This window comes from Macaca thibetana, chromosome 14 (assembly GCF_024542745.1).
Source record: "Macaca thibetana thibetana isolate TM-01 chromosome 14, ASM2454274v1, whole genome shotgun sequence".
NCBI classification, from domain to species: Eukaryota; Metazoa; Chordata; class Mammalia; order Primates; family Cercopithecidae; genus Macaca; species Macaca thibetana.
Window position 1 is genome coordinate 43,574,526 of NC_065591.1, and position 6,000 is coordinate 43,580,525.

Genomic DNA, 6,000 nt, shown 5'->3' on the forward strand with positions numbered 1-6,000 from the left:
CATCTGTGAGTCTGACATTACTTAAAAAACACAATTAAATTTGAATACCTCATACTGGAACCTTATTATAAACTTGTTATTTCTCTTTCCTTAATTTCATTCCATTATTCCTCATTATAGTTTTCTATCATAAACAGTTCTTCAATTATTTTTCCCCCTGGGGAATTTACAACCAGAGATAAAACCATTCATTCTTCCTTCCACTCCTATTTCAGTCTCCTGAACAGTGGCGATAGAGCCCAGGCCGCTCATACTATTTTCTATTTCTAGGACACTCCTATAAACTCCTTAAAGACTGAAGATCCTGCCCAGGTGAATGTAATCTATCTGTAACTAAATTCAGGGTAAAAACCAAAACAATGGTGGCAGTTATCTTAAGTTTTAATTGTTGCTAAAGTCCAGCAAAGTTGATCTTTGTCTCTAAGACTGTTTCCTCATCCATAAAACAGGCATTCGAAATTTATTCTAGCCATTTCACAGGGTAGATTAGATGTTTTTATTTAATAACCTGGAAGTGTGTTTTGAAATCATGGAACCTCATTCAATGTTAGAAAATAATACCACATAGTTAATGTTTATGGAGCTGTTGCTATGTGCCAGGCACTGTGCCAAACAATGTGTGCACATTCCTTCATTTTATCTTCCTGGTAACCCTTGAGGTAGGTACTATTTTAATCCCCATTAACAGATGACAAAAATAGGCACACAGAGGCAAACTAATCTTTCCAAGGTAAAAGCAAACAAACGAACAAGCACACACTAGGAAGTAGCAGGGCTGGAACTGAATTGCAGGTCTTTCTGACTCTGTAATCTGACTCATAGTAGTAGAATTGGAAAGCGGATTGAAGGTATGTGCCGTCTATTATCTATGAGGTGGATCCTCTTTGGAGCCCTGAAAGGCAGTCAAGGTAAGAAAATTATCTACACTTGAGTAATGAGAAATGTGATGCTGAAATGAATCTTTGAGTGTGGGCTGGGCTTGGAAATATAGGACTGATAAAAATGGTGACTCACGCCTGTAATCCCAGCACTTAGGGAGGCCGAGGCGGGTGGATCACCTGAGGTCAGGAGTTCAAGACCAGCCTGGCCAACATGGTGAAACCCTGTCTCTATTAAAAATACAAAAATTAGCTGGGCATAGTAGCAGACACCTGTAAACCCAGCTACTCGGGGGGCAGGAGAATCTCTTGAACCCGGGAGGCGAAGGTTGGAGCTAGTCAATGTCGCGCCACTACACTCCAGTCTGGGTGACAAGAGTGAGACTCCATTTCAAAAATCAGACAAACAAATGGAAGAAGCAGCACCTCAACTGAGGGGAGCAGTCAGGGATCTGTAGATGATTCAAGTTTGCTGAAACGAAGGCTCTTCAAAGGAGTCAAGTGGGAAATCAGGTAGGCTGGGCTCATTAATAGAGAGATTTGAAAGACAAAGTAGAGATTCTGGATTTTCTCTGGTGGAATAAATTATGAATCCATTTTAGAGTTAATATTCCAAAAAAATAATGTAAGAAGAAGAGGAGGTGGAAAAAGTTTATAAGAAAGAGGGGGAAGAAGAGTAAGCATAAGAAAAGGAAGAAGAAAAGAAAGAGTAGAGGAAGGAGGAAGAAAAGGAAGGGGAAGAGAAGATGAAGGAGGATGATGAGAGCAACAACAACAAGGACAACAGCAACAAAAACAAAACCGGGCACACATGGGGTTTGTTCTGGTACAGAAAAGAGATTCTATACCTCCCCAATCCTAGCCCCTTCCTGCAGCCCCCCCACACTCACACACACAGATGCAGGTAAACTCATGCTGAAATACCTAACTCCAAGCTGCTGGTTGTTTTGTACTAAGGATGGAGCCTCAGGTTAGGTGGCACTTTGGTTTCAGAAGTTATTACTTGGGCATGTTTATTGGATAAAGGCATTTCCTGATCTTGGCTAGAGGACTTAAATGACTGTACATAATGAAGGGTTAGGAACTTTATCTTTTATGTTCAGAGTGATGAATAATGGAAACAATGTTTCTGCACATTCAGAAAAGAGAAGTTCTGGAGGAGTGCTTCCTGAGAGAAGGTAAAGGCAGTGTAGTGAGAAGCTCTGGTCTACAGAGAGTGATAACTGGCAAACTAATTTCATGCAGATCTGATGCTCAATGTTCGGGTGTTTTCTGATTAATTCTGTAATTCTACTTTGTTTTCCTTGATCTTCAATTAAACTCTGCTTTGACAACTCAGGTGACTAACAATGAGAAAATATAGTGTGGAAGAGGGACAATGTACTCAAGTTTTGGAGCAAAGCAGACCAGAGAGTTGGAGTGGCTCTCAATCATGGCAGGGTGGCAGGGTCAGTCTGAGAGAGATCAAGAACTGAGCTAGAAGCTAAAATAATACTTGGGGCAGTAAACAGGCTACCCCCTCCCCCGCCCCAGGAGTTATGAAAAACCTGACAAGGCAGTGGACTTCTTACATTTTGTGCAGTGGGAGTCTGGAGTTCTTTTATTTACATACCAAATCAAGGGGGTCTCAGGATGTTAGAGGATTCAGTGACATTTGGGCAATGTAAATAGCACTTATGAGTGTTCCTTGTTCCTTGCTGTATTTTTATTCATGTACTTTTCTGTGCACAGGAATTTAAATAGCTTTCTGACCAGGCGCAGTAGCTCGTGCTTGTAATCCTAGAACTTTGGGAAGCCAAGGCAGGAGCATCGCTTGAGCTCAGGAGTTTGAGACCAAACTGGGCAATATAGCGAGACTCCATCTCTACAAAAAATGTTTTTAAAAGTACCTGGGCCCGGTGTTGTGTGCCTGTAGTTTCAGCTACTTGAAAGCCTGAATTGCTAGGAGCACTTGGGTCCAGGGGTCAAGCTATACTCGCACCACTGCATTCCAGTCTGGGGAACAGAGCAAGAGTCTGTCTCAAAAAAAATTTTTTTTTGATAGCTTTTCTTTAGCATCAAGGGTGTCCTAACTATGGACTCTTGATTATTGATGAAAGCACTTCTCTCCTTCATATTATCATCAGCATTTCCCTCTGTTCCAAAGGGTAGGTTAGGTCCCAGAGTCACTGGCTAAGGCAGAAGGCATCCTGTTTCCACTTACTATTGGAAATTTTTCTGACCAAAAACTACTTAATGTCTTTTATCTTTCGATGATTTTCACATAGTATTTGGACAATTTTTATTGGAGCTTTTTTCCCTGATGAGAATAATTCCATATTTTTAACAACAAGTGTGCCAGTTTCATGAGTAGGAGACATATTTATAATTTGGATATATTTCTGTAAAATCCTGTTTGAACATCAAAGCATGGGGAAAAAATATTCTTTTTTCCTGGCTTGCTTAAGCAAAAGGCCCTGACCAATAGATGCCACACAGGAGATGCTTAGCATAGATAGCAAATATCTAATTGCATACAAAACACAATATTTACATGTTGATTTATACCTTTTTAATGTCTGGAAGGTAGTCTTCACATCCTCATAAAAGATCTAATTATTTGGTTAGTGTCAGTCTTAAATTGTCACTGAAATTCATAGCAATTAGAACTAATTTTCTTTTCAGGAGTGCTCTTTCATCCTTGCAGTTTTCTCAAGAGAAGTCGTCTGACCTCAGGCACACAAAGATTAGTCCAAGAAAAGTATGATTCTGAAATAGCACAGCCTCAGCAAACGATGAGTCACAAGGACTATTTGAGTTCACCACTCGGGGACTCAAGATCATACACCTCAAGGGGTTTGCTCAATGTTGCAATGAGTGACTAACCCATCCAGAGTAAGAACTTTAATTCCCAACTCCCAGGCTAGTGATGTGTTCATTACCACATTCTTCCCCTTTAGTAAGCCATTAGAGTCAGCTGGCATGCTTGAGCAATAAAAGTCCAGCTTTTCCCGTGTCATTGTGAAGATCAACCTCCTTCCCTCAACCTTTCCCTTAGGTAGATGTTTTTTCTGTCTTTTTTCTTTGCCATATTAATTTACCACAAGAGCATGTTTTTGTTTGTTAGTTATTAATACTTTCTTGGTCAAGATCTTCCAGTGGCCACCCAATAGCTAGAGAAAAATGTTTACTAATTTTATCCTAGTCCTCAGAGGTTCTTGAGAGTTTTCTATTATCCAGTAAGCTGGCAATTCAACTTTATTTTTTATTCATGAAAATAGCAGCTTCCATTATGGAGCACTTATTCAGTAACAGAAACTGTGTATCTACTATATCATTTAAACCTGTGAAACAGGCAGTATTGCCATACTTATTTTTATAGATACGAAACACTGTAGTGCTAGAGAAGTTAAATAACTGGCCCAAGGTTATTCAGTAAGCTTATCAGACTCGTCTAACTCCTCAGCTGCGGTCCTTCTTGTCTTCAGCCTATCTTGCCTCTTCCATGTGGCCAAAATGCACACCTCCCCACCACATACTTGGCTTCTTTTCACATTTAGGCCTCTGCTCATCATTTACCACTCACCCAAATTGTCCCTCTTTATTGCCATTCCAAATCCTTCTTTCAAGGCCTATATTAGGTCCCCATTGCTGCTGTAGCAAAATACCACAAACTTAGTGGCTTAAAACAACATAAATGTTTTAGTTTATAGTTCTGAAAGTCAGAAGTCCCAAAATGTGTTTCATGAGGATAAAACCAAGGTACCCTCAGGGCTGCATTTCTTGTAGGGGCTCTAGGGGAGAGTCAGCTCCTCACCCTTCCCAGCAACTGGTTTCCTGCATTCCTTGCTGTGGGGCCTCACTCTGACCTTGGCTTCCATGCTCCCATCTCCTCTGACTCTCACTCTCCTGCCCCTCTCTCTCTTTAGAAGGATCTTTGTTAATGTATTGGGCCAACCTGGATAACTGAGGCTAACCTTCCCATCTTAAAAGCCTTAATAACAACTGAAAAATTAGTTTTCCAGGTAAAGTAGTATGTTCACATGTTCCAGGAATTAAAACATGGGCATTTTGTGGGGGGCATAATTATTCTCATCACAAAGACCACTTCCAATGTCATCTCCCCTCTCAGGACTTCCCAAAAGGCTAATTGCCAGGCTATTTTATCCTATATCATATATCTTGATATATCCTGTATAAGATATATCCTATATCTTGATATATCCTATACAAGATATATCCTATATCTTGATATATCCTATACAAGATATATCCTATATGTTGTTCCTTACATCTTCTTAGTTTTTAAAAATTTGCCTTCCATTCATTTTGTACATTTGGAAATTAGGCTCCATTTGTTATGGGCTTGGATTGTTACAGCTGAAACCTTAGAGAGTATCCACTCCAGGGATGACAAATGAGTTTCATCTCAAATGTCGCGTCCATGCACCTGGTAGAAGCAGTTCAAGGTTGTGTATTGGAAAGAATTTTGAAGCTCCTTCTGGTTTCAAAACAAAGAGGGTGGTGATCAATTACAATGTTTGCCGTGAAGGCATAAACAGAGGATAGCAGCTCGGGGACCACATGCTGGACAGTTTTACCCTTCTTACCTATGTCTCTCATTTTGAAAATGAAGAAAGACAGTTAGAAAAAGGAAGCTGGCTTTTACAAAAGGTCTACTATGTATCTGGCACTGTTTTGGTATATAACCGTTTAACTCCTTTAATTCTCATAATGAGCTTATAAATAGATGTCAGAAGTAGAGACTAGGTTTCTCAGAGTTTAAGGAACATGTTCAAGTGTCCAGTGGAAAACCGTGAGATAAAGATATAGACTTACCTAATTGCAAATCCATTTCTGTTCAGTATAATAAACTAGGAGTTTAAATTACTTACACAGGCCACATGAAACCAGAAACAGAGCTGGCATTAGTAACTACCCTTCCCCAAAAAACACAGGACACATAGGTGGGCACATGGCCACATTGCTGAATACTTAAACTGGAACTTTTATAAGAAATCCAAGGTACATAGTTGTTGCAACTAAAATGCACTGCTTCACAGAGCATAGGGTTTTGTATTTGTTTGACTGAACTCAATGATCATAGGACATTATTTATTTTCCCTAAGTGAAAAACTGGCTG